This window comes from Aotus nancymaae, unplaced genomic scaffold, assembly GCF_030222135.1.
Source record: "Aotus nancymaae isolate 86718 unplaced genomic scaffold, 86718_ANA_hifiasm-v0.15.2.pri h1tg000064l_1, whole genome shotgun sequence".
In the NCBI taxonomy this organism is placed as follows: domain Eukaryota; kingdom Metazoa; phylum Chordata; class Mammalia; order Primates; family Aotidae; genus Aotus; species Aotus nancymaae.
Window position 1 is genome coordinate 17163644 of NW_026988479.1, and position 12333 is coordinate 17175976.

Consider the following 12333-nt stretch of genomic DNA (forward strand, 5'->3'; position numbering starts at 1 on the left):
GATGGTTGGGTAAGATTAAGAACTATTTTGTCTTTATATAGGTCTCAAAGCTCAGGGCCACAATATTTTCCTCTTCCTATAGTCCTTCCTATATGGCAGGACTATGGGAAGGAATGTGCACTCAGAGCAATGGGGAAAGGCCATAGGGAAATTCATTTCTAAATATTTGACTAAGTGATTGTGGACTCTTCCTTGGAGGTCTTTAAGCACAGGATAGATCCTCCTGTTTAGAATGGCTTAAGGGTAAAGGAAAGGAATGGATTAGCAGGCCTCTTAAAGACCCCAAGAGCTCTAGAGATTTGTATGTGGCCCATGTCAGTGACAGATGGAACAGTAAGTTCAACAAATGTCATGTCTGCCGTTCCCAGGCTATGCTTCCTTTAATGTGGTGACCTTCTGGGAGCATTGTCCTCAATTGTCTGCAAGAAGGAAGGGAGTATATCTTAACTTCTGGTAAACTTAATTTGGATGGCTTATTACCTACTGCTACTTATTTTTTAAAGATCCAGTGATCCAAAAAAGCTGTGCTTTACCCAGAATTCCAAAATGAGAACGCCATAAAAACCACCCTCTAGTTTCTGGAGCCATTTTCAAACCTGTGTCGGTTCTGAAGGAATTTCATTTATGTAACTTTTTCTCATGTTAACAGTCCTTCCCCTAAGGGACTATGGGTAGGGGAAAGAAGATGAGGTTGGTAAGGGGACACCGGAGGAGATGAAGTCTGATTTGTTCGGAAAGGACTGATGGAGGAGTGTAGCAGATCAGTTCCTTTTGCTCTTTGCTCTTGCTTTAATCCTTCAGATCCATAGGATATGATTGCCAGCTAATTGCAAGGAGCCCCCTGTAAAAGAGAATTGGCCTATGTTGAAGAATAAGAATGAATATGTGTTTTTTTTTAATTCCTCCTTTATTTGGGTCACTGTGCTTTACATGTGTTTATGTCTCCAAAAAGTGGTTGGATGCCCTCTTGAGAGGTTTTCTTTTCAAAAAAGAAAGAAAAAAAAATTCTGAAATTCCAAAGACTTTCCCTGCTATTGTAGCACTTAGGCAAAAGCATGAAGAACTAAATCCACTAGACTGTAAATGAAAAAACAAACAAAAAAAACAAAAAGACTATAATGTGCTTTATAGTGGCATTTTTATACAAGTGACTCATTGCTAGAAGTATATTGACCATTTTAAAGTGCAATCTGATCTTTCATGGGTAGACATTTAAATTCTCTGAGTACAGACACTGTACTTAGGACAAATTGTTATATTTGTACCTTGGTACCAATCTTAATCATGTCCTCATTGGGTCCTTATTTTCGAATACCTGATCCTTCCAAAAACAGTATACTAAAACCTGTCGTTAAAAATATATCAAGTTTAATAGCAAGCCATGGATACTTTTTACTACCTTTTATTGCTGGGTATATTTTATTAGAAAGAAAGGTAAATAAATGTGTTTTGCAGAAAATATGTAGTATAAGTCAGCTCCAGTAGCAGGTACTATTTTTTAACTAGATAGTGGAGCATTTACACACTTAGTTTATTAGTGACCTTCCCATAAAATTTTTAGGAACACAGGGCCAAACAGAGGTCATAAGCTTTTCTAAGCCAGCCCACTTCTTTGGTGACATCAGACAGCTGAAGAGAAGCCAAGAAACGTTCCCTACATCTTCAAATTATATGTGTCCTTGGCTTTGCCTCCATCCATGGTATTTTATTCCCCTCAAAAAGAATTACAGATGGAATTTGTATAATCACCTGTGTTAGAGGCAATACTCTACTTTGAAAAATACAGTTTCTACATATAAATGTGCTCTGCCTTCTTGCATATAGTTGCTTTGGCTCTTTATTTGATAAATACTAATTTTTATTAGCCAATTATGAAGTACATGACCTTATGCTGGATGTAGTATGTACAAAGGTTTGTACAAGACAACCCCTGAACACAAGGAGGTTGTAGTCTGGGAGGAGATTGGGTAGGACATGAGACAAAGTGCTTTTGTGTCCAAGAAATCTTAATATGTAATGTTTTTCTGCTTTATTTGCATAGTGATGGAAGAAGCTTTTTACACTTTTCAAGCTTGCTGCTAATTTAATTTTCACCAGAAGGGCACTTTTAAAGATGTTCATAAAACCAAATACCCTCAAAGGAGAAATTGTTGCCACCTGAAGAGGCCACCCCCAAAAGGGCCAAAAGGATGGAGGGGGTCCATCTCAGGGTGCTATGCGGACAGGACCTAGAAAACTAGCTGCCAAGGAGACTTGCGACTATGAGCCTGGGGCTTGAGCCCTCGTTCCCCACTTACTGTCTGTGTGATCTTGGGTCATTTGCATGCCCATCCAAGCTTTGGTTTTCTAATCTGTGTGCTGGAATATTTTCTTAAAGGGCCATTTTTAGGGAGGTAAAGTGCCCAGCATCTAGTAAACAACCCTTCACAGCTCTGATCAGCTGTAGTATTGGGTCTAAGGGCAGGACGTGAAAAGGCCAAACCTGTAATTCAAACCAAGGGAATTCATTTCCGTCTCAGGACCATATAGCTGTCATAAACCCTGCCTTTCCTCATTCCTTCTTTACAAAGGCTGTCATTAGGCCATCCCTGATAAATCAGACCATTCTTTTCCTCCTAAATTCCTGCAGCCCAGATGAGAATATGACTTACTTTTGCTTTTCTGGTAATACCATCATGTGTTTATGTAGGAACTTATATACACATTCATTTGATTCTCACAGATTACTATAAAAGGGATTATTTTGCGTTCTTTACCACCAAGCAACCAAAGCCTCCCTCCCCTGGCAAATAATTTTTCAACACTCAGTAACATCAAAACACTCTAAAAATTCAATAAACTTTGATTCTCATTTCCTTTCCTGAGTTCTATAGGCTGAAATTATGGCCTCTTTTTTGCTTAGTCCATTTGTATTACATTGCAAGACTTGCCATACACTATCTTTGTATGGATTTACGTCTTCAAAGCAGCCTTTGAACTTCTTATCCTTTGCTTTGTTTCTTTCTGCACTGCTCTTTCCATGTCTTCTTTGCCTGCCTCTTCACACCTCCCCCTTCTCCATGTTTCCAGTGCTGCTTAGACCACTCTTGTTATTTCTCTGTCCTAAATTTCTACACAGCTGTAGATAGAGCCATTTTCTCAGTGGCCACTTTCCCTTTCTCCAAATCTTGCTCCAGGCCATTTGAACCCTAGTTACTTTTTTTTTTCCTGGAGACAGAATCTTGCTCTGTCTCCAGGCTGGAGTGCAGTGGCGCAATCTTGGCTCACTGCAACCTCTGCCTCCCAGGTTCAAGCAATTCTCCTGCCTCAGACTCCCAAGTAGCTAGGACTACAGCTGTGTGACACCACGCCCAGCTAATTTTTGTATTTTAGTAGAGACGGGGTTTCACCATGTTGGCCAGGATGTCTCGATCTCTTGACCTCATGATCCACCCGCCTCAGCCTACCAAAGTGCTGGGATGACAGGTGTGAGCCACCGCGCCCGGCCTGAACCCTAGTTACTTTCTATCTTCCCATTCCATCTAGCCGCATCCAACAAGAAAACCACATGCCTGCTTTCTCTTCCCGAAGCTCTCCGGGTAGCATTCCTGAATGCCCCTGGATAGATGGTTCCCTGCCCCCCACCCCAGCCCTGCCAATCCAAGCCTGCCCAGGTAGGGCCTGCCTGTTTTCCCCTTTATTGGGGGACCTGGGGGGTTTTTCACAGATGGGGCCTTTGTCACACTGTTCACAGCCTCATCTCTTCATGCCCCTTCTAGTTTGGCTTGGCCATTAAACAGAAAGCATTGGGGTACCCTCTGCTCTTTGTTCTCTCTCACTATATATATTACCTCCAATGGCATCTGCATGAATCCGTGACAACCCTCGGGCCTCCATGGAGAAGCACCTGGTTAGCCCCAAATTTCATAATCCTACTGATGCTTCTGAATTATCTTCCACAAAACACTAGGATTCTGTAAGCTCTTAATTGGAATTTTATCTTTTAAAAACAGCTTTAATCATGTAATAAAATGTATTTTCAAATGTGTGTTCAATTGTGTGATTATTTGTGCTCTCATTTACAGACGTAAGTGGAACAAATACTAAAATATATAAATAAATTTACTCAATAAAAGTACTTTATTTGGGGTCTCAGATTTTGTTTTACAAAAAAGATTCTGCAGCTGAAAAAAAAATGGCTTGAAAACTACTGTTCTAGGTGAACACCCCAATTCATCTCTTACTTTGCCTAAAACCGTTTGACCGGTATACATTATTTTCCCTCCCTCAGTCTTACAGGGTTTCAAAATGCCCTGATTTTGCAAAAATTACCAGCCAATCTAAAAACTCACCTTCTAATCCTACTGTCTCCGAAAATCAACTGTTTGTTCTTTTTCAGACTTGTTTTTGTGAATTTATTACTTTTACTTAGGTAGTACCAGCATACTGTCCAGTGAGATGAGGCCTCGTAAGCCATTCTGTTTATGTCAGATGTTAAATTTTTTAAGTAGTCTTTTGCTGCCGAGGTGCTCTGGCTCATGCCTATAATAGCACTTTGGGAGGCAGGTGGATCATGAGGTCAGGAGTTCAAGACCAGCCTGGACAACATAGTGAAACCCCATCTCTACAAAATACAAAAATAGCCAGGCATGGTGATGCATGCCTGTAGTCCCAGCGACTCGGGAGGCTAAGGCAGGGGAATCACTTGAACCTCGGGGGCGGAGGTTGCAGTGAGCTGAGATCGTGCCACTGCACTCCAGCCTGGAGACGGTGAGACTCCATCTCAAAAAAAAAAAAGTCTTTTGCTGTACTGTAGATTGTCTTGTCTTTTTCTGCTTTTCAACTAGTTTTGACAAATGCTCCATGATGTTTTTTGTTTTTGTTTTTGTTTTTTTGTGAGAGTTTCACTCTTGTCACCCAGGCTGGAGTGCAATGGCATGGTCTTGGCTCACTGAAACCTCCATCTCCTGGGTTCAAGTGATTATTCTGTCTCTGGGATTATAGGTGCCCGTCACCACACCCAGCTAATTTTTTAATTTTTAGTAGAGATGGAGTTTCACCAGGTTGGTCTCGAACTCCTGACCTCAGTTATCCGCCCTCCTTGGCCTCTCAAAGTGCTGGGAATACAGGTGTGAGCCACCTCAACTGGCCTTGATGATGGGGTTTTTAAAGCCAACTTCTAATACCTCTTTTTTCCATTGCTTCATTGCTAAGAAGAATAATTAGACTTTTGCAACAATTATGACAAAGACTTCTACACCCTTGGTATTCTTTCATCCATAGGGCATCCAAAAGAGACCCCGTTTCTCTGTTGATTGGAAGTTTACATCAAATTCCTTGACCCTGGGATTCAACCTACAGTAAATATGTATGTTTTTGTGTTGCAGATGCTTATCATAGATGGACAGTAATGGATACCATTTATTGAGCATTTAGCGTGTGTGAAATACTCTGCTTTATTCTTCATGATACATTTAATCATCTCCCAACCCTTTCAGGTAGGGAGTTCTATGATCCTTATTTTATACTTTAAAAAATGGAGACTCATGTTAACCGACTTGCCCCTTACCGTTCTTAAGTGGGGAGGCTGGGACTAATTTGGTTTGTATTGTTAGAGCGTGAACTCTTAACAACAATAGGATACTCATGATCTTTCCTGTGCATGCACCTGCTTCGGTTTCTTTTTATTCTCCTGTCCCTTCTTGATCCACTCTTTACCATTTATTCCTTTCTTTTCCCACGGGATTCCCTTTATTGAAGGTTGGAATGTGGGGGATTCTGGACTGCAGACAAAGGACATCTGCCCTCCCACAGCAGCCTGAGAGGTTTTCTTCCTTGTGCGTGTTCCCCATGAAGTGGGCTCATACCCCTCTGGCAGTGTGCCTCCCCACCTCACCTGGAGTGTGGCTTCAGTGCCTCCACCCCCACCCCCAGCTTCTACTGCAGGTTTATTTTAAACCTTCCTCTAAGCCAATGAGACAGGCACAGCTGGTAAGAGGAATCTTTCTAGCTAAGAGTCAGATGAAGTGCTGGACAGAGACAGGACAAGGTCTCCCAATTAAGCAAAATAGTATCTCAAGACAGAATTTCAATTCTAATTTTATATTAATAGCTTACATTTATTCCACATTTATTGTGTTCAAGTGCTGCTACAGAATCTCTTAGCCCTCCAGAATTTAACAGCAACAATGCTATTATCCCTATTTTACACTAAAGGAGCTAGCTCCCAGAGATGTGCATAATGGGTCAGGTCACATGGTAGATAGAGCAAGAATTCAAATCCAGGCACTCTTGACCACTAACCAATACTTCTCCCCACACCACCACCCCTGTTCCTCCCCTTTTTATTTACGAAGTTATAAAATAACCCATGTTTATTATGGAACATCTTAACTCTGATTTTTAGAAATCTGCCTTCTGTCAACAGTGCAAAATAGTGCTTTATTAGCCTCTTAAAATGCCAGCAATTGTAATGTATACAGACGTGAACCTTCATGGGAAGATCATGTCTTTATGTCAGAGAAGAGTGTCTAAAGCTGCCCAGTTGAGGTCATCTATATTGAGTTATCTGTAGGAAATATTCATTTAGATTTGAGAAGTCATGATTGTTATTAGTCTCATTTGTTAAATTGAACTTTATTTTTATTTATTTATTTATTTTTGAGATGGAGTCTCACTCTGTCGCCCAGGCTGAAGTGCAGTGGCACAATCTCGGATTACTACAACCTCTGCCTCTCAGGTTCAAGCAGTTCTTCTGCCTCAGCCTCCTGAGTAGCTGGGATTACAGGCACGCAACTCCATGCCCAGCTAATTTTTGTATTTTTATCAGAGACAGGTTTTTACCATGTTGGTCAGGCTGGTCTCGAACTCCTGACCTCATGATCCGCCCACCTCAGCCTCCCAAAGTGCTGGGATTTACAGGCATAAGCCACTGCGCCCAGCTGTATTTTGTTTTATTTCGCTTATTTATTTTATTTTATTCTTGAGATGGAGTTTCGCTCTTGTTGCCCAGGCTGGAGTGCAATGGCACGATCTCGGCTCACGGCAATATCTACCTCTCAGGTCCAAGAGATTCTCCTGCCCCAGCCTCCCTAGCAGTTGGGATTGCAGGCATGCACGACCACACCCAGCTAGTTTTCTGTATTTTCAGTAGAGATGGGGTTTCTTCATGTTGGTCAGGCTGGTCTTGAAATCCCGACCTCAGGTGATCTGTCCGCCTTGACCTCCCAAAGTGCTGGGATTACAGGAGTGAGCCACCATGCCTGGCCATGAACTTTATTTTTTATACTCAACATTTAGGTCAAAAAATGTTGCAAATCTGAAAGGAATCTATAATCATTTACTCTATTATTCAATATACCTTTCTAGTAGCTTTATAGATAAATGCTCGAATCTAGTCCTTCACACACTTTAATATGCATACGAACTACCTGGGAATCTTGTTAAAATGCAGGATCTAGTTTGGGGCTTGTGATTCTGCATTTGTAACAACCTCCCAGGTGATGACTAAACTGCCTGGTCAGAATCAAATTTTGATGAGCAAGTCTCTAATCCACATTAATATTCAGGAAAAAAATTTAAATTCAAAAGTGCAACTTTATAGGCTGGGCCTGGTGGCTTACTCCTATAATCCCAGCATTTTGGGAGGCCAAGGTGGGTGGACCACCTGAGGTCAGGAGTTTGAGACCAGCCTGGCCAAAAAGGCAAAACCCCATCTCTACTAAAAATACAAAAATTAGCTGGGTATGGTGTGCCCAGCTAGCCCAGCTACTTACAAAAGCTACTTACAGAATAAGCCAAAATTCAAATGGTCATGTAAAAATAAAAATTAAAAACCTTGTCCTCAGGCTCCAAAGCAGTCTGATTTTCTTGGAGTTTCTTTGAGCTTGATCTTAATTTCCTTTCTGATGGCATCGGCACATGCAGGAAAACACATCAGATTTCCCCTCCCTTTGTGAGTTGAGTCCTCTGTCTCTTGATAGTGTGACGGGTGGGTCATGGCTTTAGTTAGTCCACATGTCCTGCTTGAACGATCAGCAGTGCATTTTCTAGAAAATTTTTCCAAATCTCCGTTGTTAAGAGATCACTGTGAGATGGGGTAGGGGGTGTGGGGAGAGATTCAGACCCCCAGGGTTGAAGATCAGCTTGGTCTTGCCTCTGTGTATGTATCTGATAAAGTGCAGGAAAAGTTTCTCTTCCCCACCCTCACTTTCACCCACCGTGAGCTTTGCTCATGTCCAGATTGGACTCAGGATGGCAGTTGTGGATGCTCAGAGCACAAAAGGCTTCTTGTTTGCCCAAGGGTCTATCAGAGTTTAAATAGAACTGGCGGAAGCACAGGCACGCCATATCAGCAGCTTATCAGGGACCATGGTTTTCCATGTACAGTTGCAAGGCACTTGAGTTTACCCAACTCCACCAGCACTGGGTTAAATTGCAAGGCTGGGCTGTTCTATGCTGAGCCAGGGCAGGGAAAACAAGCCAGTTTCTGGGTATGGGGGTGTCAGGGGAGTCCTCAAGACCTTATTTGCATTCTACCCACATAGAGAATAAAGCTATGATAGCCTGTGTACTAAGAGGCACCCAGAGAGAACCAGTCTGGCTTAGGAATGCACCCAGAAGGTGGGATGATTCCAGGCCTCCCTATGATAGAAGTAGTTGGAGATACCTCTTGTTACCCTGGTTCTCTGTCTTAGTTTACTAGGTCTATAGTCAGTGCCGGGTATAGTTAAAGGAGGGGTTAATTGGGGGCTTGGTTTGTCTTAAAATTGTATGCAATTATGGGTAGCCTACTTTAGAAATGGGGCCTTTGCATTTATAATCACTCTGACTTTCTAAGCACTTGCTATATGCCAGGTGCTGTGCTAAATACTTTATAAATATTATCACATTTAATTTTCAGAAAATCTTTTATTTCTAAAAGAACTTTTATTTCTAAAAGAGTTGTAATTTGCCCATGATCACAGAGCTAAGTAAATGATAGAGCTACTACTGGAACTTTGACTTTCTGATTCCATATCTGTTAGCACCGTGGACGGCTATCTTTGGCGTTTTAATGTAAGTATTCAAGTGTTTCATATACATTAGTTAATTTGTCTAACTGGCACAGAGTGGGATGGGTGGCTCTTTTTCCCAAACTGTAGCCATCTTTTCCCCAAAGGGTGGACTTCATGATTTGCCCTATTTATATATCGCCTATGCTATTAAGTTACCCATCATTTAAAATTTTTTATTGAATGTGTTATTTCTTACCCTCATTCCTATATAATAGCCATGGAATAACCGTTGATGTGCTGATTTTTCTCTCAAAGCTACACTGAAATAACTAGATAACGATTAAGGTGAAAAATGTATTAGCTGGGTGTGGTGGTGCATGCCTGTAGCCTCAGCTACTCGGTGGCTGAGGAAGAGAATCGCTTGAACCTGGAAGGCAGATGTTTCAGTCAGTCGAGATTGTGCCACTGCATTCCAGCCTGGGCAACAGAGCTAGACTCCACCTCAAAAAAAAAATGCTGTGTATTAATACTACTTAATATCATTTAACATGCCATCAGTGTATGGGTGCCATGCTTTAAAAAAAAAAAAAAAAAACCACCGGGCTCGGTGGCTCACACCTATAATCCCAGCACTTTGGGAGGCCAAGGCGGGCAGATCACAAAGTCAGGAGTTCAAGACCAGCCTGGCCAACATAGTGAAACCCCGTCTCTACAAAAAAAGAAGAAAAAAAAAATCCATCCCTACTGTATGATTTAAAGGCTACATGTCTACAATGCAGCAGAATTGTGGGTAAACTAAAATACCCCCTCATGCCACCCACTCCAGGCAGCCTTCTGGCACAAGGACAGGATAGGGCCATGGAGAGCGGTGCCAAGAGTATCAGAGAGGAGGCTGAGTGGACTCCGGGAAGGCCCTCTCATGGCAGAGGCCACGCCCTGTATCTTTCAGGACCTCTTTAAGTTGCTCTAATGAGGCAATGATGCCAAGAAAAAAAATGTTACCTAGCTCTCCTTGAGGGGGGTTGAAGGATTCCAGGGACTGGGGCAAGAATCTGTACTCTTGTGCTCTTGCTGAAAGGCTATGGCTAGGACATTGAGGGTTATGGAGGAAATAACCTTCCAGGGGCAGAATCGTGCAGTGAGGTTTCCCAACCTAGGATGAAAGAGGTCTCTAATGAAAAACCCACTGGGTCTTGTTTCCATTTTAACTAAATGTTCCTCTCTAAATCCCTTACCCTCTGAGGCATAAGCGGAAGGAAAATTTGGAGTTTTATTGTCTGAAATTGTGTGTGCATTTGACCTACATTGCTATGTCTTTAATAAAAGCAGCTAAGGAATAGTTCCCAATTTCTTGACCTCGCTGTTACTCCAAAATACGCTAAGACCCTCAGTAACAAAGCACCCTCATTTTCCTCCCCAGTAAAGTTGCTTTTTTTTTTTTTTTTTTTTTGAGACAGTTTCATTCTTGTTACCCAGGCTGGAGTGCAATGGCGCGATCTCGGCTCACCGCAACCTCCGCCTCCTGGGTTCAAGCAATTCTCCTGCCTCAGCCTCCCGAGTAGCTGGGACTATAGGTGCGCGCCACCATGCCCAGCTAATTTTTGTATTTTTAGTAGAGACGGGGTTTCACCATGTTGACCAGGATGGTCTCGATCTCTTGACCTCGTGATCCACCCGCCTCGGCCTCCCAAAGTGCTGGGATTACAGGCATGAGCCACCGCGCCTGACTGAAGTTGCATTTTACATGTTAAATTTTTTAGTCTTGGACCTTAACCAACTTTATAGTTTGGCAATCCCTCTAATCAGCAAGTTAGATAAAGAAGAGCAACATACTCATGCTCTGGGGAATAGAACCCTGGAGTCTGTCTTATTTCACTTGCCTGGGTAAATCAGAGAGTGTGAAAGGTTATTTTTGAGCACCAGCTGTAGTAGGATCTCTCTGATTAGGGTCACCTGTATCAGAAAAGTGACATTTGTCTGCTGCACAGCTGAGCTGGTGTCTTGATAGTCCTAGAGACAGCTATTGACTCCTTATAGTCTGTTACTATTTAAGAAAAAATGGAAAAAAGGAAAAGAAGAAAAAACTCTGCTTTTGGACTGGGCTGGGCATTTAGCATGTCGACCGTCCTTATCCTTGTGTTCAGCAATGGCTGACCTGTGACACTCTTCTGGGGACTGCAATAGTGCGGTCTAGGAAACTAAACTCCAACTCTCTCTGGTGCAGTTCTAATCTTCCTCTATTGTCAGTCCCCAAAATCACACAGCCTAGCCAAGAACTCCCAGATACAGTGCTTTTAAAAATGTCTCTTGGCCAGGCGCGGTGGCTCACGCCTGTAATCCCGGCACTTTGGTAGGCCGAGGCGGGAGATCAGCTGAGGTCGGGAGTTGGAGACCAGCCTGACCAACACGGAGAAACCCTGTCTCTACTACAAATACAAAATTAACCAGGTGTGGTGGCGCATGCCTGTAATCCCAGCTACTTGGGAGGCTGAGGCAGGAAAATCATTTGAACCTGGGAGGTGGAGGTTGCAGTCTGCCAAGATGGCACCACTGTACTCCAGCCTGGGCAACAAGAGCGAAACTCCATCTCAAAAAAAAAAAAGTGTCTCTTGCCAGCTTTCAACTTCATATCCCATTCTCCACAACAGCCCCTCCTCCCCGCAGGAACTTGTGGCTGGAGTTTACAGGAACATCAGGCACAAATGGAATGCTGCCAGTCGCAGGAGATTCCTAGGGAGATAAAAAGCACATCTTTGACCACTTCTTTACCAAACAGACCCAAGATGTGTAATTAAAGGCCCTGGGACTCTGCTGGAAATAGGTTTAAACTTGAGGTAATCCCTTCTGGCACTTCCTCTTCCTAATAACCATCAACAAAAATCAAACAAATCCACCTGGCTCCAGTCGGTAAGTCTGCAACCAGCAAAGGTCACAGGAGGAGCGATAAGAGAAGAAAGCGGCCACAAACAGCGTTACTGGAAACACATGTTGTGACGTGTTAGAGAACGACTCCTGCCAGGACCATCCTGGCCCTGAGAAGGGCTCGCTCTGCTGTCTAGAAACTCATTCTCTTTCTCTGAAAAAGAATGCCAGCATGACATAGGAGGGGAAGCATGACTTCCCGGAGCTCATTGGTGCAGCATGCCTTGGTCTTTCTCTCTGTGAGATGTGACTCAAGTCAAAGAGGACGCAGGAAGTGAGGTAAGGCTTAACGTTCTTCTAGAGTTAATTCCCCCATCTCCAAAAAGTGATGCATGGACGTTACTGAAAATACTAATTAACAAAATGAAGAATAGAATAATTATCCCTGGCCATCGCAGAGTGAAGTGGCTCATGCCTATAATCCCAGTACTTTGGG